At 37.0% G+C, this 25,011-nt stretch overlaps 1 pseudogene; it reads left to right on the forward strand.

Annotated features, from left to right (window-relative positions):
- The first annotated feature begins 4,780 nt into the window (after positions 1-4,780).
- LOC110142219 (myosin regulatory light polypeptide 9 pseudogene) lies at positions 4,781-5,309 on the forward strand (annotated as a pseudogene).
- Positions 5,310-25,011: the final 19,702 nt, after the last annotated feature.

Raw genomic sequence — 25,011 nt, forward strand, 5'->3', positions numbered from 1 at the left:
GGCAGCCCACCAGGCTCCGCTGTCCCTGGGATTCTTCAGGCAAGAGTACTGGAATGGGTTGCCATTGCCTTCTCCGAATTTATTTCTAGGTATTTCTAATTATTAATAGCTAATTGAAAGATTTCCCTTAAGATTGACGGGTTTGGTCTCCTTGCTATCCAAAGGACTTTCAAGAGTTTCTCCAGCACCACAATATGAAAGCATCAGTTCTTCAGTGCTCTGCCTTCTTTATGGTCCAGTTCTTACATCCATACACGACTACTGAAAAAACCATCGCTTTGACTATACAGACCTTGGTAGGCAAAGTGATGTCTCTGCTTTTTAATATGCTGTCTAGGTTTGTCATAACTTTCCTTCCAAGGAGCAAGTGTCTTTTAATTCATGGCTGCAGTCACCACCTGCAGTGATTTTGGAGACCAAGAAAAAAAAATCTGTCACTGCTTCCAGTTTTCCCCCATCTATTTGCCATGAAGTGGTGGGACTGAATGCCATACTCTTGGTTTTTTGAAAGTTGTGTTTCAAGCCAGCTTTTTCAGTCTTCTCTTTCACACTCATCAAGAGGCTCTTTAGTTCCTCTTCGTGTTCCACTATTAGAGTGGTCTCATATACATATCTGAGGTGTTGTCCCAGAAATCTTGATTTCAGCTTATTATTCATCCAGCCCAGCATTTCATATGATGTACTCTGCATATAAGTTAAATAAGAAGGGTGACAATATACAACCTTGTCATACTTTTTTCCCAATTTTGAACCAGTACATTGTTCCATGTTCAGTTTTAGCTATTGCTTCTTGACCTGCATACAGGTTTCTCAGGAGGCAGGTAAGATGGTCCGGTATTCCCATCTCTTTTAAGAATTTATCACAGTTTGTTTAGATCCACATAGTCAAAGGCTTTAGTGTAGTCCATGAAGCAGAAGTAGATGTATCTCCTGGAATTCTTTTTTCCATGTTCCAACATATGTTGGCAATTTGATTTCTGATTCATCTGCCTTTTATAGCTGACCAATTGGAAAAGACCCTGATTCTAGGAAAGATTAAGGGCAGAAGGAGAAGAGGGCAACAGGATGCGATAGTTGGATGGCACCCCTACTCAATGGACATGAGTTTGAGCAAACTCCAGGAGATGGTGAAGGACAGGGAAGCCCGGACTGCATGCACGGGGGTCACAAAAAGTCAGACACAACTTAGTGACTAATAACAGCAATTCAAAGATACACATTTAAAAGTTTTATATTAGCCTTATATCTTGAGACTGCTGAACTTACTCATTACTTCTACTAGACTTGTTTTAGAAAAGTTAGGATTTTTCTATACTGACATAACTATGGATAAAGATATTTTTACTTCTTCCTTTCTAATCTATGGGGCTTCCCTGCTGGCTCAGTTGGTAAAGAATCTGCCTGCCATATGGGAGACCCAGGTTCAACCCCTAGTGGGAAAGATCACTTAGAGAAGGACAGAGCAACCCACCCTAGTATTTGTGCCTGGAGAATTCCATGGACAGAAGAGCCAGGAGGGATACAGTCCATGGGGGTCACAAAGAGTCAGAGATGACTGAGTGACTAACACTTTCACTTTCTAATCTGTATGTAGTTTTTCCCTTCCCAATGTTGAACAGAATGGTGAGGGTGGGTGTTCCTGCCTTATTCATGATCTTATACAGAAGTGCTCATTTGTTCACGATTACACATGATGTTAGCTGTAGATTTTTTCACAGATGTATTTCATACCATGAGGAAGTGTCCTTTTCCTGAGAATAATCTGCTGTGAGTTTTATCACTAACGGACATTGAATTTAAACACTATTCCTGTACCTATTGAGATGATCCATACGATTCTCTTCTTTATTCTCCTTATATGAGGAATTACACTGATTTATTTTAATGTAGAAACAACCTTGCATTTCTAAAGTCTTACTTGGTCATGATACATTATTCTTTTTATATATTATGTATAATTATTCTTATATATTGCTGGATTCATTTATTTATAAGAGATGTTGAAGTTTCTTTCTTATAAAGTCCTTCTTTAAGTTTCTAAAACAAAGTAAATTGGTAAGTGTTTCCTCCTTTTTTATTTCTGGAAGAATCTGTGCAGAATTGCTATTATTTTGTCCTTAGAATTTTGGTATGTTTTTACCCATGAAGCCATCTGGGCCTGGAGTTTTCTTTTAGGAAAGGTTTTTAAGAATAATTTAGTTTCTTTAGAGATGTTGAGCTATTCACATTATCTATTTTTCTTTAGTGAGCTGTTTGAGTATTTCAGAGTTGTGTGTCCATTTCATCTGAGTTGTCAAATTTATTGATATTAAGTTATTCATAGCAATTTAATGTCAATTAACACCTTATTATTATTTTACTTTTTATAATATTTATAATTTTTATTGACCTTAAAGAACTAGCTTTTGGTTTAGTTGATTTTTTTTCTATTGCATTTTTGTTTTTGATTGTATTGATTTTGGCTCTTATTTACATTATTTCCTTCTGCTTTAAGTTGAATTATCTCTTCTCTTTCTAGTTTATTAAAGTAGAAACTTAGATTATTGACTTAAGACCTTTCTTCCTTTTTAATGTAAGTAATTAGCGCTGTAAATTTTTCTCCAAACACTGCCTTAGTTTCATTCTACAAATTTTTGCCTTCAAATAAAATTCCCACTTCCCTTTTTATTTGTACTGTTGTCATATATTTTCTTTCTACATATGCTTTAAGTGCCACAGTACATTGCTTTATTTTTGGCTTATACAATTAATTAATTCTTAAAATGATTAAAAATGTGGAAACAATTTATTTTATAAATTTACCCATGTAGTTATCATTTTTGGTGATCTTTATTCCCAGGTTTGTATCCTAAGTTCCATCTGGTATAATTTTCTTCTGCCTGAAATACTTCTTTTAACATTTGCGTAGATAGAAATCTGATGACAATAAATTCTCTCAGCTTCAGCTTGTCAAAAATGTCTCCCTTTTGGAAAGAAAATTTTGCTGAGTGAAGAAACCTAAAAATTATTGTGTGTTTTTGCTTTCCTTTCACCACATCAAAGACATTTTTCCATTATCTTCTGGCTTGCATAGTTTCTGATGAATAGTCTACTGTCATTTTATTTTTTTGCTTGTGTCCTTTTTCTCTGTCTTAAGATTTTTTTTCTTTAGCCCTGGTTTTCATCAAAATTTTTTTTGTATGAAATGCCTTGCTATACTTTTTGTTAAAAAATTTTTATTCTATTTGGAATTATTTGAGCATCCTGAACCTATACATGTATAGTTATCATCAAATGAAAAAAATTTCCCCATCATTGTTCTCTCTATGTTCCCCTCTTTTACTGGGACTCCAATTACACATTACATTAAGCTGTTTGATATCTTATCTATATACTCTCTTCATTTTTCCAGGCTTTTATTTTCTTTGTGCTTTATTTTCATGTTCACTGAGAAAATTTTTTTCTGTGGCATTTAAACTGCTGCTGTTCTTGTCCAATGTAATTTTTACTTCAGATATTGTATTTTTCATTTCTAGTCCACTTGTATTCTTATGTATGGTCTGTTTTTCTTCTCATGATTCTGTTTGTCTCAATCTATTTGAACACATGGACATGCATACTTACAATAACTGTCTTAATGACTTTTTCTGCTATTTTCATCATCTCTGTTATTTTTAGTTTTTGTAATTGATTCATTTTTCACCCAGTTGTGACTCAAATTTTTATGCTTCTTTTCATTCTTGGCATGATATTATAGAATGATGGATTTTTTTGTGTCCTTCTTTAAGTAGTGCTATGTTTTACTTTAGCATGCAGCAAAATTTCTTGGAATTAGTTGAATATTTTCAATGACAGCTTTTAAGATATTTTAGAGTGGGTCCAGAGTTAGCTTTAGTCTAATCCTAACTTAGCCCCACTATTAAGGTGATGTTTTTCTAGAACTCTATACAATACCCCATTTCTTTCAACATCTTTCTGCTCTGACTGTTGGAAATGCAAACCATCTCTAGTTTTAAAAGTTCCAGAAATTCTCCTGCCTACTGTTGTTCAGTGCTTCTTTTTTTTTTTTTTCTAGCTTGAATAATTTCTTCTCTCACATGTTTAAATCAGAACTGAGCCCAAAACTTGAGAAGACCTCAGCAGATCCCTAGAGCTTTCTCTTTCTCTAGAGCAGACTTACTCTTCCCCTCCAATATCCTGCAGACTGTAACTCCCTGACTTCCTCACCTCTAATGTATTTCTCATTCACTGATCAAGCTCAGTTTGGACGCTCCCTGTCTGTAATGCAGCCTGGAAACTACCTCTGGACAGCGAGCTGGTCCAGTCCTAGGGCTTGTTTCCCTTCCGTTAAGGATCACATCTGTTTTAAATTCCCCGCAGTGTCTAAGCTGCCATGGTCTCCTCCAGGGTCTGACACGGAGGACTTTGAGCCTCTGAATGCATGTCGGGCTTTTGTGGGCTTCCCTGAATGGCTCAAACAGTTGAGAATACTCTTGCAACTCAGGAGACACTGGAGACTTGGGTTCGATCCTTGGCTCAGGAAGATTCCCCTGGAGTGGGAAATGGCAACCCACTCCAGTATTCTTACCTGGAGAATTTCAAGGACAGAGGAGCCTCTCGGTCTACAGTCCATGGGGTCACAAAGAGTTGGACATGATTGAAATGACTGAGCACACACAGTGTCCAAAAATTACAGTGTAAAAGATATTGAGCTCTGAGAGTGGAAGGGAGTTGATAGTGGCAGCCGGGGCAGCGAGGAGGTTCCAGAAGCTCTCGGATTCTCATGGCTGAGTTAGGGATTTAACTGCCACCATGTCGAGCAAAAGAGCAAAGACCAAGACCACCAAACAGCGCCCCCAGCGCGAGACCTCCAACGTGTTCGCCATGTTTGACCAGTCCCAGATTCAGGAGTTCAAGGAGGCCCTCAACATGATCGAGCAGAACAGGGACGGGTTCGTCGACAAGGAAGACTTGCATGACATGCTTGCTTCCCTGGGGAAAAAATCCAACTGATGAGTATCTAGATGTCATGATGAATGAGGCTCCAGGTCCCATAAATTTTACCATGTTTCTCACGATGTTTGGTGAAATGTTAAATGGCACAGATCCAGAAGATGTCATCAGAAATCCTTTTGCTTGCTTTGATGAAGAAGCAACTGGCACCATTCAGGAGGATTACCTGAGAGAACTGCTGACCACAATGGGAGACCGGTTTACAGATGAGGAAGTGCAAGCTGTTCAGAGAAGCACCTACTGACAAAAAGGGGAATTCCAATTACATCGAGTTCACGCGCATCCTTAAGTATGGAGTGAAAGACAAAGATGGCTAAAAAGAACTTCAAACTCCAGCCAAACGTTCCTTGTTGCCACTCTGGGTGTTTCTGAGACTTTCTCTTAGAGCCTATTGCATGCCCTTAGCTTTACAGCTTCCACCTTTCTTGTTGTATTTATTCTCAGCCAATTGGGGCACATGCATCTCTATAATCAGACTGGATGTGGGACTCCTTGTCATTTTAAGAATAGAAAATTGGGTAATTTAACTTACCAGCTGCTGTCTACTCTCCCTGCCCCCAGTAACTGCAGTCTACAGAGTCAATATGTTTTTTCAGAGATGGTTATTCACTCAATTTTTTCTGAATCATAATTAAACTTTATGATAAAAAAAAAAGATATTGAGTGGTGATGAAGATGTGGAGAAAAAGGAACCCTTGCCCATTTTGGTGTGAATGTAAATTATTCATACCGCCATTATGAAAAAAAGTACGAGGTTTCTCAAAAAAATAAAAATATTTTCTCTGGCATTTGTGACAACATAGGTGAACCTAGAGACATGATACTAAGTGAAATAAAGCAAAACACAGGAATACAAATACCACATTATCTCACTTTTATGAGGAATCTAAAAATATTGAACACAAAGAAACAGAATAGAGAGAATAAAATGATAGTTACCAAGATCTGGGAGATGGGGTGAGTGGGATGAAAATGGGGAGATGTTGCTCAAAGGGTACAAACTTTCAGTTGTAAGATGGAGGTCTAATGGTGATGATAGTTAATAATAACGTATTGTACAGTTGAAATTAGCTCAGAGAGTAGATCTGAAGTATTCTCACCACACATACACACACACACACACATACATACAACAAAAGGTTAACTACATGAGGTAATGGATGGTAAATTAAATTGATAGTGGTAACTATTTCAGAATTTATATAAACATCAAATCACCACAAATATATACAATTTTTATCTGTCAAGCATACTTTAGTAAAGCTAGGAATACATGAAGAAAAAGTAAGTACTTTAAAAAGTCATGTATTTTGTCCAGATCTGTAATTGTTAAGGATGGGGAGTAAAATTCATCTCTGTTAATGCCTCTTGGCCAGAAGTGCAAGCCCCCAAATTATAAAAATTTAAAAAAGAAAAATAATCATTACAGATGCTATGATTATTTGCTGGAAAAACTTGAGGAGAAAACAAATAGAAAACACTTTTAAAGCTAATAAGTGAGGTCATTATAGAGGCCAATTATAAAATAAATTTATAAAACTCAATTTTAAATTGTAATTTTAAGAAACTCCATCCAGTACCTACAAAAATACAGAATCACTACATGTAAAGTTAAGAAATATGGAGCAAAAAGTATGAAGAAAAATATTCAATTTTCTTGAAGAATATTAAGTTAGGGAATATCATGTTTCCAGTTGACAATACCAATAATATAAAATAAAGTTTCTCTCCAAATAGCTCTACAAATTTTATTTGGCACTCAAAATAACAAAGACAATTGCCTTGGGTGACACTACAATGCCACATGATAATATTTTATATTCTTTCTGAAAAAAATCTCTCAGAAAATAGAAATAAAACAATATTGCTTTACATGATAAATATATATCTCAAAACAACCACTATATGGTAGCAATGACAAACAATAAAAGTATGGCCATTAGTATCAGGAAAAAAACTGGTATTGCCATTATTTAACATTGTTCTCTTAGCTGTAACCAATGTTATTAGACTAACAGTTGAGAAAGACCCTATAGGTTTAAATGAGAATTTAGACACTGAAAAGGAAAAGATAAATAACATAATTTACCGATGATATAAGAAAATTACTTCTTTAAAAAGGATAATCAACTATAACATTGAACAGAGTATCAGCTAATGTATGAAAGTAACAAATCAATTGCACAAGAAAATATAATTATAGAATATAATTATTTTAATTCAACAAGAAGGAACAGTGAATTATATATATGTATATATTATATTTACAGATGTACAGTTCTGACATAAATAAGGACATGTATAGTTCTAACATAAGAACTATAAATAAGGCCAAGGCAATAATCATCACAAAATTCTGATCATCATTGAGGAGGAAATGTCATGATAGGGAAGAGGCACATAATGGGTTTCTGGAACATTTAGAAATTTATGTCTTGACCTCAGTGGTGATTAAAAGAGAGAACACTTCGTAAATAGTACCTATGCTTTCTGTAACTTTTTAAAATGAATGTTTCACTTTTCAATGCAAAATTAAATATACATATATGGGCTTCCCTGTGGCTCAGTGGTAAAAAATTCACTTGCCATTGCAGGAGATGCAGGAGACGTGGGTTCAATCCTTGGGTCAGGAAGATCCCCTGGAAAAGGAAACGGCAACCCACTCCAATATTCTTGCCTGGGAAATCCCATGGACAGAGGAGCCCAATGGGCTACAGTCCATGGAGTCCCAATGAGTCAGACACAACTGAGCAATTGAGCATGCATGCCTATGTATGTACATCTGTATGTATATATACACACAAAAAAACCTCATATATAACAACAACATATACAAAAATCGTAAGAATAAGCAACAGTAAATGTGCAAAATATCTTTGTAAATGATGTAAACATATCATAAGAATTATGAAAGAAACCTTGAATTAAGGGAAGAATTCATTTTTACATGAGGAAGCTCAATATTATGGAGCTAAAAATTTTCACTAAATTTATATATTTCACGTACAGTCTCTGAAAATCATAATGGATTTATTGGAATGAGGCAAAAGTATTCCAAAATGTATATGGTAGACTAAATATTATAGAGATACACTCTATCTGCTATTAATATTTATTTTTAAACAATATTGAGAGAACATATATATAAATATATATAGAATATATACAAGAAAAATATTTCAAATTGATAGAGGAATTATAAAGGTTATAATGGATTTGAGAAAATGCAGGAAAAAGAAAAACTCTAAATGAGTTAATGACTGACCTCCAGTTTAAAAGAAAGTACTATAAGAAATTTTTTAAAACAGCTCAATAATTTTAGGGTGAATAAAAATCCTGTAACAGAAAGGACATCAAGAAAGATTTGTAGATTTTTCTCCATATGTATTTTAAAGTTTAGCTCAGTAAAATCACCATAGTCAAAATTAAAAGTCAGTAGCATCATGTAGCGGACAAATGTTAATATCCTCTAACGTATAAAGAATTCTTCTTTAAAGGAAAGATGAACAGACTACTAAAAAATGGACAGAGTACATCAGAGGGCAACTTACAATTGAAGAAATAATAGTCAATAAATATTAAAGGATAATCAATCTCACTGAATCTAAGATGCATGATTTATAATACCTTTCATTTATTTTGTTGGTAGAGATTTAAAATATGATAATATCTAGTGTTGCCGAGAGTATAGAGAAATGGATATCTGTATATACTGTTAACAAAGACAGGGGTTTGTATTTATAAAAGATAATTTGACTGTATGCAGAATTTTTTGCCAAATAATTCCATTTGAAGAGAATAATATTAAGGAAATAATTGACAAGTGATCAAGACTCTATATAAGGGTGTTCATCACAGCACCACTGTATAATAGCAAGAAGATAAGAAATATTTCAACATTTGGGAAATTACTGAATATAAATATTAAACAATAGGGAAATGTGAAATACACACAATAGAATATCATTTTCTCATTGAACATTCTTAGTGAAATATACTGTTGGTGAAAAATAGCATGTACTGTATAATCCAATTTATTTTAAAAAATCATATGTATATATGCATTATAAATTTTCAGAAGGTTAAGCACCAAGATTTTTAACATAGTTATCTCTATATGGCAGCATTGTTAGTGATACTTTCTTCCTTATAATTTTTCATTTAATATAAAAATTATTAGAAAATACAAATATCAAAAAAATACTTTTCACTTACTATGCTGACAAAAGGTTTTAAAAATGTGAATTAAGTGTTGGTGGGAAAAATGCATAGATATGCTGTGGCAAATGCTACTTGTGGAATTATAAATTGATAATTTTCAGAAAAGCAATTTCCACATGTGTTGAAAACAGTATTGAAACTAATAGCAAAAAGTTGTGTTGATAGGTTGGTTAAATAATATAATAGTCATACAGAGGAATTCTATGTAGTCATTAAAAGTCATGCTGCATATTTACCCTGCAACATGGTAGAATATTCATGGCATATGTGAGACAGTGAAGTTTTACGTCGCTTAGTTGTGTCCCACTCTTTGAGACCTCATAGACTGTAGTCTACCAGGCTCCTCTGTCCATGGAGTTTTCCAGGCAAGAATACTGGAGTAGGTTGCCATTCCCTTCTCCAGGAGATCTTCCCAACCCAGGGATCGAGCCTGAGTCTCCCACATTGCAGGCAGATTCTTTACTGTCTGAGCCACCACATGTGAGAAAAGTCATGCATAAAAGAATACATTTATGGAATTCATTAGTAAATATATATCAGTAACAAGACTATGTTAATAATTATCTCTAGGTTATGGATACAGGTGGCTTTAGTTTTAATTTTTCATGTTCATACTGTGAAAATGAAATATTTATGATAAAAAATTGACTACATGTGAAGATCTTATTGTCTCCAATACCAACTCTGTTCTACTAACAGCAGAAGTGTTGAGTTCAGATTGACATTCAACTCACAAGATAGAACTTCTTTCACCTTCTCTGGTTAGTCAGTGTTAAGAAAGAGAACAGAAAAGGAAGAAAGTATGGCATGCAAAGCAGAGCAAGCAAAGAGGTCTGGTGACTTCCAGGCAGAGTTTCTATGTCTTGATCATTCAACACTCAAGTTGTCTGTGTTCACAATAGAAAGGTTCCTTGTATGTGGATAATTAGAAGTCAGACAGCACGTGGGCTCTGGAGTCTCTGGATTTTATACCTACCTAGCTATGTAGCTCCCTCAAAGGTGCAGAACTAGCACTCACTCTCCAGTGTAGCTACAGTTTATCAATCCTGGGCATGCATGAGTGCTAAGTCACTTCAGTCGTGTCCGACTCTTTACGACCATATGGACTGTAGCCCACCAGGCTCCTCTGTCCATGGGATTCTCCAGGCAATAATATTGGAGTGGGTGGCCATGCCCTTGTCAAAGGGATCCTCCCAACCCAGGGATTGAACCCCATATCCCTTATGTCTCCTAGCATTGACAAATGGGTTCTTTACCATTAGCACCGCCTGGGAAGCCCTCAATACTGGGTACTTGGTGCTAAATACTCATCTGGACCAAATGTACAGGTATTTCTTCTGATATACCACCCTCAAAGAAATTCTCATTCATCTTAGATCCAACAAAGATGAGCACCGAACAATTACTTGAGTTAATGTTTTAAGGGAGATTCAAGCCCTCCTGTGTCCCTGAAGTTAGGGGAAGAGCCACAGCACTAACGGCCTGCCCTTCCCTTCTGATATGTCATCAAATCATTCGAAAAATCAGATTTCACTCTTTCCTACATACTACCCATGTCATGCATTTCAATATGTGCTTAGATTTTGCATGCTAGCCTCATGTGGCCAGAATATTTTCATACTGCTCACTCTCCCAAGAAGATTTTTCCATCCTATGATTAGCATGAACATCTGGCTTAAATCTACCCTCCTCTAAACCCACCTCACCAAAAAGATCACTTCTTACTCCATTTTCCCATCCTTCTATGTTTATACTTTTATGTTAGAGGTTAATTCATATTTCCATGCCAGCATCATCACACAATCTGGCAAACAGCTCTACCAATGTTTATTTTATAAATAAGGAAAGAGAGTAGCAAAAATAATTCCATAAATACAAGAAATAATCACAATAAATAGTGATTTCACAAGGATGTTGAAGGTTTGTTATTTCATGAACATACACATACATAAGTGTTCTTACACTCCTCTTCCCTGTCTTAATTATGAGTTCTCAAAAAAAATGCAGTAACTGTGAAAGATACACTAGCTTTTAGGTTTTCAGCTTCATTTAAGCTAAGGGACATAATAAAAAATATAAAACAAAACAAAAACACAGTTGGCTTCTAGTCTTAGGCTGTGGTTTTGCAATCATTATTTGGCCAATATTTCTACTTTGATAGGAGTGAGGATTGCAAGATTAGGTCCAGAGAGAGAATATATTTAGCTGAGGTCTGGAGAATCACTTAATGAAGCAGACAGTGGAGGAATCAGGAAGATTTTGTGTTGTTATTCGGTTGGCTTTTTTTTTTTTTTTTTTTTTTGCCTTTGGCAAACATTCTTGTAGTAATAATAGTAATGCCATGTCTCCAAAAGAAATTCATGATTATGGTTCACATTAGTTTGTATTAGCATCTGTAGATGACAGGTCCCTGCCTGCCAGTGCTCATACACTCATAAGCACAGTAGCAGCGGAGAGAAATCTTCTCAATATTTGTTACTTAGTGATACTGCCTCTGGCAGGGTAGAAGCAAGTCTCTCTCAGGGGAAATTGCTGATGTTACTATTTTAATTTGCAAACCACATTTCTCTGGATGATGATGAGATTGCAAATAACCTAGACAAAACAGACTCTAGTTTAACAAGCTGAAAAAATACAAACAAGGAAAGCAAGTGAAAATATTTTTAGCTTTTCTCTCTAATGATATAATTGAACATCAACTCTTCCAAAAGCATTTTGCAAGGGTAATATCATAGACACAGGCACTGATTTAAAATAGCATCTAAAGGTGAGTCCTAATCCATCCACTCTATTGTTTAACCTCTTGCCACCCAAGACTGAAAGGTAAGTACAAAGGTGGATGATATTTAAGCATGATAAAGAATACACATTTTAAAGAATACTCCAGTTCTAATAGATGTTTCATATGATGCAGCTTATTTATGACATCTACTGACTGGAAGATGTAAGAGTGTTGAAACATTTTACTTTTAGAATAAGAAGCAGTTTATGCATGAATTTTTATGTGTATTTTACATGCATATTATGTATCTGTATTATAATGCATATTCTACCAAAACCAATTAAACCATCATATGAAATAGTCACATTTATGGGAATGAAAAGCATATCAAAAGATTGTTAAGTAAAAAAAAAAAAAAAGACCATTAAGTCCATCTGTCTAGACTTTACATTGAATAATCTTTGAAATAATATAATTAGAAAATGTGCCTAACTCAAATAAGAAACAATACAACATGAAGTAACAGTTACAGAAAGAAAAGACTCCCCATTAAAGCTTTGAGTTACACAAACTGTCATAATACACCTACAGTAAGTCCCCTGCGTATGAACCTTCAAGTTATGAGCCTGAAGAAGATGCAAATATGCATTTACAAGTCCAGTCACACGTTAGTTCACACGTCTGAGGTACATTGGCATGTGCATGCATTCTCCAAAAGTGGTTGTGCTTCGTGTACTTTACTATATCGTCCTATACAGGATATAGTCGTACAGTATCTTTATATCAGGGCTTCCCTGGTAGCTCAGCTGGTAAAGAATCCTCCTGCAATGCAGGAGACCCTGATTCGATTCCTGGGTCAAGAAGATCCACTGGAGAAGGGATAGGCTACCCACTCTGGTATTCTTGGGCTTCCTTGGTGGCTCAGCTGATAAATAATTCGCCTGCAATGTGGGAGACCTGGGTTCGATCCCTGGGTTGGGAAGATCCCCTGGAGGAGGGCATGGCAACCCACTCCAGTATTCTTGCCTGAAGAATCTCATGCAGAGAGGAGTCTGGCAGGCTACAATCCATACGTCACAAAGAGTCAGACTCGAATGAAGCCACTTAGCATGCAGGCAGCCCGCATTCATGGACAACTTCCATCCCAATGACAAAGTAGCATGTCTGCCACCGAAAACTACTTCACACATCCAACCTACAGGCCAGGGAGTTAAAGTGATCTTTAGGAAATATTATTTACATCACACTTTTTGTTAGACAGTAAAGGTGAGTGATGAATCAGAAAGAATCTTGTGACAATTTTGGAAGGACTATAACATCTACAAGGCCATAAAAAACATCGCTTTGCTTGGCGTGAAGTTACAGCCATCACCATGAAAGAGGTTTGGAAGAACCTTGACCGCCGTTTGTTCACAATTTTCATGGATTTGAGAAGATGGACAGGGAGTCCAAAGAGGTCTTCAGGAATTTAGTGGCTCTCAGCTAGAAGCTGGAGCTAAATCTACAAGAGGACAACTTCACTGAACTCCTTGATGAGCACATGAAGAGCTTATTAATGAAGACCTGATGGAATTGGAGGCCCAGAGAAAGGAGGAAGAAAGACAAGAGGAAGGAAAAGTAACCAAAGAAGCCAAGAGATTTTTTTGATGCAGGTCATGGCAAAAGGGTTTTCTTTCTTTGAGGAGGCATTGTTAGACTGTTAGGCATGGGACCCAAACATAGATCAGTGCAGGAAACTTGCAGCAGCCTTTCAGAATGCAATCTGGTGCTACTGTGTAATCTATGATGAGAAAAAAAAGAGATCTATTATCCAGACATCACTGGATCATTTTTTTCAAGAGGGCAAACAGAATAGACTCCAGCAAGGAACCAGAAAATGTGCCATCAACGTCAGTCATGGCTGAAATTGCAGCTTGTCCCCTGCTTCCTACTGCTGCCAATCCTTATACTCTTCCATCTCTCACCTCCCCTTTCTCCTCCAGTCAGTAATTCTCACCTATTTACTCAGTGCCAGCCTCTGCGTGCCAGCTGCTGTACACTACTGTTCTTTTCATGGTTCTGCACTATAAGATTAAAAATGTTTGATTTTTGTTTTTTATATATTATTTGTGTGAAAATTATTATAAACTTTTTTATAGTACAGTAATATATAGCTGATTGTGTTAGTTGTGTATATAGGCTAATTTTGTTGGACTTACAAACAAATTGGATTTACGAACATGCTCTTGGAACAGAACTCATTCACAGGTAGGAGACTTACCTGTATAATTTTATTATTGTAAATGCATACATATATACAAACACGTGGAAATTAATCTGCAATTTTATATTTCAGAAGTCACTGATCATCATTCATTTTCAGTGAATTTAAGAAGATTCAGGCATGAAATAACTGCTTAATACAACTTGGCATTTACTTATGATCATCATAGAAGCAAAACAATTAGAAGCACCATTTCTCTATATTCACACAACAGCCTGTGGTGAAGTATGAGAGCCTGCTGCCTATCTGGGAATATGCATTTGATCAATTTTGTCTTGGTAAAGCAGATTGTTCCCCTACTGAGAAGAAACACTTACTACAGACACCTGTGTAGTATTTACTTGACTTATCTTAATCAGAAGCGTCCTGTCCATTATGGTTGGTTCTTCTTGGCTCTGTTCTGGGAAGAAACATTTCTCAGGGAGGAACGTCTGACTTTTCCCAGATTCCCTTCCTGGTCTGGGCATATGTTCAGGTGAAAAGGACAGTTGCTTAGTTTCTTTTAGTTTCCTATAGTCACTCCACTCTTCAAATGCAAAACTCTCCTATCATTTTCCCAACCGCCTATACCTACTATTCGCGTCTTTCCAACTGATAAATTGGGTCCTCCTGGTATATCCAAAAATTTTCATCTATTTGATCAAATGACATGGATTTTCTCATTTTCTTTAGTTGAGTTTTTACTGTGGACTTGGAAGATATCTATGGAAGAGAGAGGAGGAAGGATGGCTGGTGTGTATATGCATGTGTGTGCCTGTTGGTGGCTATGAAAATGACTCAGTGCCAAATTATGAAAGCTGTCAATCTTGCTTGCCTGAAATGTCTTACCCCTTTTTGGGCATTTTCTGGGAACAGATTTCTCATTCTCCTTGGCTATTTGGTCTTACCACAAGGTCCCCATATCTAGGATAGCCTTCTTCAGATGACAGAGACACATACTTTCATAGAAATTCTTTTGTATATTTTTGTTTAGAAATTTTACTAACTGAAGCAGAATAGCAAGGAGATATTTGTAGTAAGGAATTTCCTTCCTCAAATGTGCAAATCTATTTGCATGTGCTTGACTCTGAATGTTGTCTGGGAACAAAGAGGTGATGCAAGGTTTAAATGAACAGAAAGCCTTATCTTCCATTCTCTCTATTTTCTCTTGTATACCAACAAGCTCATCACTTAAATTAAATCTAACTAAATCTTTTACTAAGCCTAAAGTTCAGTCCCCAAGGAACTCAGTATGGAAGGACTGGTAAAGACTAGAAAGTACTAGTATGAGTTACCCAGCAGGCCTACAGAGACCTGTCCTATGTGCAAAGAGTAGAAAGAAACTTCAGTCCATTTCCAGATTAGGTATTCAGAAGGAAAAGCAGCCAATTCTTAACCTGCCAAAACTGTGAGTACATCAAACAAACACACAGGCTATACAGAAGCATTAAGTTAAAAATTGCTCCCGGATGACACCAAAGTTAATAAAACGGAGGAAATAGAACACAGGTATGCATATTTACCACCCAAGGAACTTGTAAACCCTTATGAAAGTTTCATGGAGAGTGAGACTCTTCGGAATTTTTATGTAAAAGCTCAGAATGTTAAATCTCTACATAGAGAAAAGTGTAGTGTTAATGATTCTTCTCAATGAAAAAATACTTCATAACAGGACTTCCCTGATCGTCCAGTGGTTAAGACTCCATGCTGCCGATGCAGAGGGCCTAGGCTTGACCCCACAAGCCCCAGCAGAAGAATAAGATCCCGCTTGCTGCAACTAAGATCTGGCACAGCCAAATCCGCGTGTGTTATGGTAAATTTTAAGAAATATTAAACAAAACAAAACAAACAAAAAAATGGTCTTTGGAGTCAAAGTAGTTTGAATCTCACGTTCACCACTTCTGGTTGTTTGACCTTAGATAAGGTAGCATTAGTCAGTCTTGTCTGACTCATTGCAAAGCCATGGACTGTAGCCCAGTCAAGAATATTGGAATGGGTTGCCATTTCCTTCTCCAGGGATGGAACCTGGGTCTCTTGCATTGCAGCCAGATTCTTTACCATCTGAGCCATCAGGGAAGCCCCAGCCATATATATACACATACATATATGTACACATGTATATACACATATATGTATGTATACATACATACCTGTATGTGTGTGTGTGTGTATGTGTGTGTGTGTGTGTATAAATATATATATATATATTTACTTTACTTCTGAGGTACCTATATATATAGATAATTCAAAGATATAAATAGAAGCCTGGATAATATTTAAAAGCATTATCTATTCTTGAAACAATATTGCAAAGTAGAGGTATCTAAAGAAGGTATCTGAAGAAGGTAGAGGCTATGGTAGAAAGAGTAGAAAAAAAAATAATAGAAAAGCAACTTACTACTCCTCTACATTTTATAAAGGAAAGGTAGAAGATGAAGAATTCGAGCCATGAATGTTGGAGTCAGCAGAGAAATGTCAGCAGCAAAAGGGAGCTCCAATTGTTTGGGGCAAAACCTGGCTCAGAGAAAGTTCTCATAGACGTGCCAGAATTTGTTGCCCTGTCTCCATCTCCCTGAGAGTTAACCCCAAGTCTGGTTTTCCATCCGTTGTCGGTCAGGATCCAGTTCAGAGAGGGAACCACTCAAGTGATTTTAATCAGGGCCAGCTCCACGGACGAGTGACCAATGCGCCCAGACAGAGCCCCCACTCAAAGGGTCACACACACTGGAGTTCAGTGCTCTATTGTCACTATATTGAAGAGCTTAATAACTTTATAATTGAATTTGTGTTTTGTAAATGACATCCAGTGGATAACAGAGCAAGTTCCAAGGCTCAGAGTATCAGCTCACACATGGTTCCACCTGCCACCTCCCCAGCCTGACTCCCCCACCACCCCAACTCTGCTGCCCCAGACCATGCTGGCCCCCCTCTCGCTACCACTGCCTGGTGACTGCTTCCACCCTTCACCCCCAGCCTAAGCCTGGCATAGGAGCCGAAATTTCAAGGCTGGACACAAGTATCCCACAAACTTAGGGGGCCAGGTATGGCGGTAGGCATCCCCTCCGTAGGCTGGCCAGCCCTGTCTGGATGGAGCGAGCCTCTAACACACCTTCATCTGGGTACTGAGTGTGTTCCCAGTACTGAGATTTAAAATTCCTTGAAGCTGCCCATCTTCCAGGGTGTGAAACATCAGTTCGTGGGCTCACAAGCAGGGATGTCCAAAAGCTGTCATGCCCAGTCTTCTGTGTAGCAGGGCAGGTCCAGAGCGTCTGCATTCACCCTGTGAGCATCCCCATGTCTGGAAGCTCTCTCTAAGCTGGCTCTGCCTGGAAATCTCTCTTCCTCCACCAGTATTCCCGAGTATTACTTGCATTGGTTCCTTCTGGCCAGATCAAAGCACCCTCCAGGAATGAGCCACAAAACACAAATTGGACAAAGTTGGGGATTCCACATTTTAATCAATAGTCTAATATTTATAGTTGAAATTGGCATTTTACACTCTAAAGATACATGGTAAAATTCATATTAATGTTTTAAAATTTGAATTGCATTTTTACCTAGAATGACACTTAACAGGCAAAACAAAACAGCATCCCAAGTTGAGAGAGCCCAAAGAAGAAAGAAAAAATATTTTTATATATACTTGTAATGGCACTTTTCCTCTACCTTTTTAAAAAATATTTATTGGAGTACAGTTGCTTTCCAATGTTAGTTTCTGCTGTAGAGAAAAGTAAGCCAGCTCTGTCTCCCCTTTTTTTTTGGATTTCCTTCCCATGCAGGGCACCACAGAGTATTGAGTACAGAGAGTTCCCTGTGTTATAGAGTAGGTTCTCATTAGTTATCTATTTTATGCATAGTAGTGTACATGTGTCAAATCCATTCTCCCAATACATTTCCCCCCTTGGTACATTTGTTTTCTAGATCTATGGCACTATATTTGCTTTACAAATAGCTTCATCTCTATCGTTTCTCTAGAGTCCACATGTAGGTGATATTATACATTTATTTCTCTCTTTCTGACTTACCTCACTCTGTTTGAGAGTCTCCAGGTCTATCCATGTCTCTGCAAATGGTTCAATTCTGTTCCTTTTTATAGCTGGGTAATATTCCATTTTGTGTGGGTGCCACATCTTCTTCGTCCATTCCTCTGTTGATGGACATTTAGATTGCTTCCACGGCCTGACTATTGTAAACAGTCAACTAGTGCGGATGACCCTAAGGGCGTGGCTTCATGAGTGTTGGGAGAACTGAAGAGGGAATCAGCAGCTGCACTGGAGTGAACAGCAGCTGCCGAGGGAAGCAGCTCTCTGGTGATGCTGACAAGAGCGGGGAGTAACAGAAATGAGCAAGTCTAGTCTTCTTTTTCCAGCCTCCGTTTAGCGCCCCCTATTGGGAAGTGTTTGAGAGGGCAACCACTGGGAAAGCGGAAATGTAATTTGCAGCAAGGACGTGTGAATAAGCATCTCGAAGCGGAGTCTGGAAGGGTGAGGTGATGCTATCACACTGGCTCAGCAGATTCCACAGATTATAACTTCTGGAACTTCTCTGATAAAACTGTGTTTCCTCTTCATGGTACCGTCGCACCCCCAAGTCTGCACTTCTTCTTAGACTATGCTTGTTTCCAATTGTACCTTAGGGGGGCACCAATCTTGCTCAACTTTTATTTTTAAAAATATTCTTCTTCTTTTAAAAACTTATTTGTTTTAGGCCACACCATGTAGCATGTGGGATTATTTCCCCAACCAGGGATCAAATCCATGTCTTCTGAACTGGGAAGGTGGAGTCTTAACCATTGATTGGAATGCCAGGAGAGTTGCCCTTCCTCAGTTTTTAGATGTATCTCTCCTCAGTCCCCAGGATGACGAGGTGTGATAAATAAATGAAATGAAACAGAAACAAAAGAAAAGGTCGCAAATGAAAATCTTAGATGTGAAAGGGGAAAGCAATGATAGTATGAAGGAGTTGAGCTTATAATTACTAAACTTATTTTTTCATCTCTGTTTTTCTTCCTGACTAACCCACTCTTTGATTCCATACCCATAAACACAGTTTCTTGTAATTTGTAATACTGTAATTGCAGTTTCCAGCTTGAATATGGTCATTGCTAAAATCCACAAAGCAAATCAAGAAGTTCCTTGGAAAGCTTCTTAAGTAATTGAAGAGAAAGTGGGCCCATATGGTATTGATAAACTCTATTTCCTACACTTGTGGAACTTGCAATATGGCAGGAAATTTATAAATAAAAACAGAAAGGGATTTTAGCTAGTAGAGACTTGACACTCTAAAGGAGACCAGAACAATATTTTAAATTGTCTTTCATCTTGCCGATTCAAACTAATCACTTGAAACAAAAAAAGCATGAGGAGGTTATGTACCTGAACCAAGAAATGCCTCAGTTCATCTCAATTTGTCCCCAAAGGTCAATTAATTCCAAGTTTCCTGCAACTGACATTTTAACTTCGAAAATACACTTCAACAGCACCTGCTTATTAAAACCCTGTGAGATGATACTCAGCTTTATTCTGCTCCATGGTGTCCGTTCTTCTCTGAAGTCTAGATCACTTCCTATCTTCAAAAGTTGACTATGCACACAGTCACATTACCCTCCTTTTCCAAAATGTGTCACGGCACATGCTGCATCTCAAATGGTTAAATTAAACTCTGTTTCCTGTGTCAGACAGGAGAAGATAAGACAATGCTCACTGCAGGGTGGGGGCTGGGGGGGAGGAAAGTTACCCTCCTGAACCACACGTCAGCTTCTGTTGGTGTTTGTGGGGGCTACACAAACACAGGAGATGAATCCAAGCTGTGCCATTACCTGAGAAATTAGCTTCATTATCATTCAGACATTCTACCAGGGGTCAAATACAACAATCAATTTTTCAGTGTATTTTTTCATAAAAGAATTTCTCCAAAATAACATTTTATCATATCTTATTATTATTTCCAAAGATCTTATATAAATTAAAATCTAGGGTTATAAGTGAGATATCAATTAACATAAGAATCAATTTAATGGTAATTTAAATAGCTAACTGTTACAATTTTTGCATAATGAAGTGGCCTCTGGGCTTGAAGTCCTAATCATGTCTAATTAATTTAAAGGATGTTACTTTTTATTATCATTGAAATTTCTGACAGGTGATAAAACATTTAGGGTTGCCATCACAAACTTTTTACATCAGCTGTCCCATAAGTTGGCAAGTTATAGATCATCATTTGAAAATGAATATTTAGGGAAAAAAATACTCTTGGCTACATTTGTAAAGTTATAACATGGAACTGCTATTTTACCCATGTAAAAGAAAGCAATTCTGTTCACTAAATAATAAGAGTGGACCTTTTATTTTCATAATCTTAATAGTTATAATCATCCTTCATGAGGAAGAGTCAATTTCAATTTTAGAAAATAATCTTCATAACCTTCTGAGTTTATATGGTACCTATATTGACAAAAACGTTAATATATGTTCCATTGTTGATATTTTTAAAAAGTCTTGAACTTTTCAGGCTCAGAGAGCAAATCCAAGACACAGAGCTGATAGATAAGTCTAAAGCAGACATAAGGTAACAAATAATTCAAGCAAAGATGGAAAGTGGGAGACTCCAGCCGGCATAACCCCAAGATCTGTACTACTGGACTGTTCTTTTAAGTGGAAATAAAATAATTATTTTAGAAATCCCCAAGAAAGATTCGTGTAAGATAGGTACAATCAAAAACAGAGTAAACAGTGAGTAGCTATAATCTGAAGGCCAGTTTGCTGGGCGGGACTTATCAGGATGAGGATAAAGGTGGGAGGAAAGGAGATGAAGAAAGCTCTGCAGAGAGACACCATGTCAGAGAGACTTGGAACATGAACCTGGGCTCTGGCTATCAAACTTTGTCAGGTTATTCAACCTCTTTGTGTCCCATTTTCCCTCTTGGAAGAGATAACTGATGATCACACCTACTCAGGTAGAAGAATTAAATATGTTAAATGTTTAAATACTTTAGAAGAGTGTCAGGTACATAGTAAGTGGTTCATACATACTTACTCTAATTGTATATCTTAGGTTAATCCTTTTACTATAGCCCAAGAACTCTGGAGATCTCAACTTGAAACTGTAGTAAAAATACGCTCTAAAACAATAGAAACCAAAGGTTTTTGACATCGGGGTCAAATGTGATCTGTCTAGGTTCAGGCAAAGTCTATTTTGATATTAGAAAGATAATAGAAACTTATCACAAAGCAAAAACACTTCACTGAAAGTGACAATGCTGCTGATGCCTCGCTTATTATTATGGTAACTTTAAGAGATGTTAAAAAAACACAGGTCTTTGGAGTCAAAGTAGTTTTAATCCTAGGTTCACCTCTTCTGGTTGTTTGACCCTAGATAAGGCTGTTACCTTTCTGATGTTCGGTTTCATCATCCGTAAAACAGGGACAACAATTCCTAATTCATATAGCTCTTGTGAGTAATTCTCGACACAACATCCCAGGTGGCCATGATAATTCCCCTGTGTTTGTCAAGCTAAGCAACTTCCGTACCAGCCCATAACCAGGAGAGACTGAGTGAGGACTCAAAGTAGTCAGTGGGGATAAGACCAAAACCACATGTCTGTGAACCATTCTATTGCTCCTTCTCTCTGGTTTTATCTGCATTCCTGTGACCTCCAGAACACCTACAGGGTTGCGGGGTTGGGCAGTGGACCATGTGACTGCTCAGCAAAGGCGAAAGTAGGTACAAGAATCAGGCCCAGGCTCATGATACAGGCTTACCAAGGCTCCAGAGAAGGAAGTACTCCTTCTTTCGAACCCATCCAGAAATGCTAATTGACTCTCAGTGGTGGTGCCAACCCTGCATTAGTTCAGGAAATCAATGTTTCCCATGTAGACTACGGCAATAATATCCTAAACCTAAATCTTGGGATGGGACCCAAGCATGAATATTTTTCTTTAAAGCTTTCCAGATGATTCTTGTGTGCAGACAAGTTTGAGAACTGGTCTTCTAAATATTTCTTTGCCTCTAATTTAGTATCCCTGTGGCCCATTCTTACAATTATCTGAGAATAATGAAACTCACCTGCAAAATATTCTTTCAAAATCTTCCCATTGCCTATTGCAGCGTTCTCAAAGTGTAGACTGCAGAACAAAAGAATAACTTAGGTTGCTTATTAAAGTCCAGATTGCAGTCCCTCCCCTTACTACAGAGTAGAGGATGAGGGAATAATATACATTTTCAATAGTCATAACAAATGATGTTCATGAATCTTGAATTTGAGAACCACTGATCTCCAGGACAAAGACCAAGTCCTATAGAATGATGGATAGACATTTCATATTATGGTCCTTGCCCAGACTTCCAGATGCTACTTTGTTGAATCTTTACTTTGCTCCCTTCCCAACACCCTATGCTCCAATAATTCCCCTCTACCAAGTGTTAGGTAAGTCATTTAACCACTCTGAGCCTGTTTCCTCATCTGTAAAATGGAGATTATACTATGTATCCTTGGGTCTGTTTGAAGATTAACTGAAATAATATATTTGAAAACATCTAGCTCTGGGCCTGGTCCAAAGTTAATGCTCAATACTCATTCATTCACTAATTCCAGGACCTGTAAATTCAGAGAGTCTGGAAAAAGCTGTGCCTAAATAACGCTGAAGAAGTATTGACTGTGGAGCTACTGCCTGAACTCAGAAGTGACGATCCTACTGCACTAGAGTAAGCACATTTACAATACGAGAAATGGGGAAGAGAAACTGCCATACTCAGGATTTCACAGGCCACCCATCAAATGCACTAAAAAATAAAATAATCCCTCAAGAAAATGGGATGCCTGATCTCCTTAGCTCCAAGGCAGCTTATTCAAGAGTGAAGTTTTAAGAACTGAATAAATAAATGCCCATATTAAACACCAGGTTAAATTCAGTCCCTGGCCTAAAGGTCCTTGCAATCTAAAGGAAGCAGCATACAAAGACAGACACATGTGCAAGGAGGAATTTATAAAGTTATTTTTAAAGTTCTGCTATTTTCTCACACAATCCACTATTTTTTGCTTGATAAATGGAAGAAGAAAAATATGGCAGAGGGAAAATTCCCCCTGGTCCCTATTGATGCCAAATATTTTTTTAGTTTTCATCTGACACTTATTAATTTGTAATTATATCTATTGTTTTATATGCACCAAATAAACACCAAGTTTCTCACCACCAGCAATGTTGCTGATGCTGCTGTTGATGTGATGGCTGACAGTTTTGAGCATTGACTAGATGATGGGCATTTAACTAATGCTTTAAATATGATATATAACTTATAGAACATCAGTCACAGATAGATTTTTCCATTTTTTTCAGATGAGAAAAGGGAAATGAAGATAAGCTATCAGACTTGCCCTAGTTTCCTCTGTTATCCTGGCAGATCAAAGATCTAAAGTCATAAGTCTCAAGATTTTAACCACAACAAATCTGTCACCTATGGCAATATTGTTTTAATTATCTCCATAACAGCAAAACAAGTTTAAGAAGAGACAACCACTAATCAACATGAGTAAATTTCTTTCTTAACAAGTGATGACCCAACATAGATCTGCCCACTAACTTCGTTGGATATAGTAACTACAGTTCTAATGTTGGAAAAATCCTAAAAGTCTTCCAAAAGTTCATCAAAAGTCTGGAAAAAATTCTGTTCCCATTACTCCTTTGGGTGTATTCTAATATTTTGTTGAGATGTTGGTTAAGAGCTGCTCAAGAACAAGAGTTTGTTGCAACTGATAGCAACTTAGTTTTTTCCCGTAAAAGCTGATTAATAATTGTATGTAAAATTTAAAAATTCTGCAGTCCCTTTTATAGCAAGAATATAGAATCTTGTCTTGTTTTTCTTTGTTTAAGATACTGTACTGTGAAGTGCAAGGTGACTATGATATGGCATTTTAAGTAGCTTAAAATTTTCATTAATAGCAGATAAATAAATCTTTATGCAACTAATCATGCCTAATGTGAGAACTTTTATACTGATGCTTAAGACAATTTCTCATGTTTTCAAAAAGAGAACAATTATTTTTTCCCAGAGAAGGAATGTCTAAAATTATATATAATAACAAAGGAGCACCTGTGGAACATACATAGAAGAAATAAAATTGGATTTTATTTCTAAAATATTGGTATGATTGTGTCTTGCAAAGGTGGTGAAAATCATAAAAAGTATTCTAGGAATCAAGGACAGAATATATTAGGCTTGTTTCAATGATGCAAGGCATAAAACTAGAAACAGTAATAGGCATATGCAAACAGGAAGTGAATGAACAACACTGTTGTATTCAGAGGTTGGTGGCTTCCACTTGGTAGGAATGTTGCTGGGAAAAATCAACCTTTAGATCTGTATTTCAACCAGATAATTCATTATATTTGCAAACCTGGCATTTATTCATGTATGCTACATAAAGGAACAGGCAAAATCACAAACTTAAAGGGAACACCCAATTTCATAACTCTTAGACTCATAATGCGGAAAAGGAAATGGCAAGCTACTCTAGTATTCTTGCCTGGAGAATTCCATGGACAGAGGAACCTGGCAGTCTGCAGTCCATGGGATTGCAGAGTCGGACGCAACTGACTAACATACACAGACTCAAAATGAAACACAATAAATTAAACTTGCAGATTTCCCAAATTATCATGTTAAAATTAGCACATAATTTACCCTCAAGGACATGACTTCCATGGTCTCCTTATTATCTATTTCTTTAGGAAAAAAAAACAGAAATACCAGCAACAGAAAAAATCAAGAATTTCTCAGTTAAGACAAAGTGTGTTAGTCGCTCCGTTGTGTTCAACTCTTTGTGACCCCATGAACT

Source organism: Odocoileus virginianus, chromosome 15, assembly GCF_023699985.2.
Source record: "Odocoileus virginianus isolate 20LAN1187 ecotype Illinois chromosome 15, Ovbor_1.2, whole genome shotgun sequence".
Classification (NCBI taxonomy): Eukaryota; Metazoa; Chordata; class Mammalia; order Artiodactyla; family Cervidae; genus Odocoileus; species Odocoileus virginianus.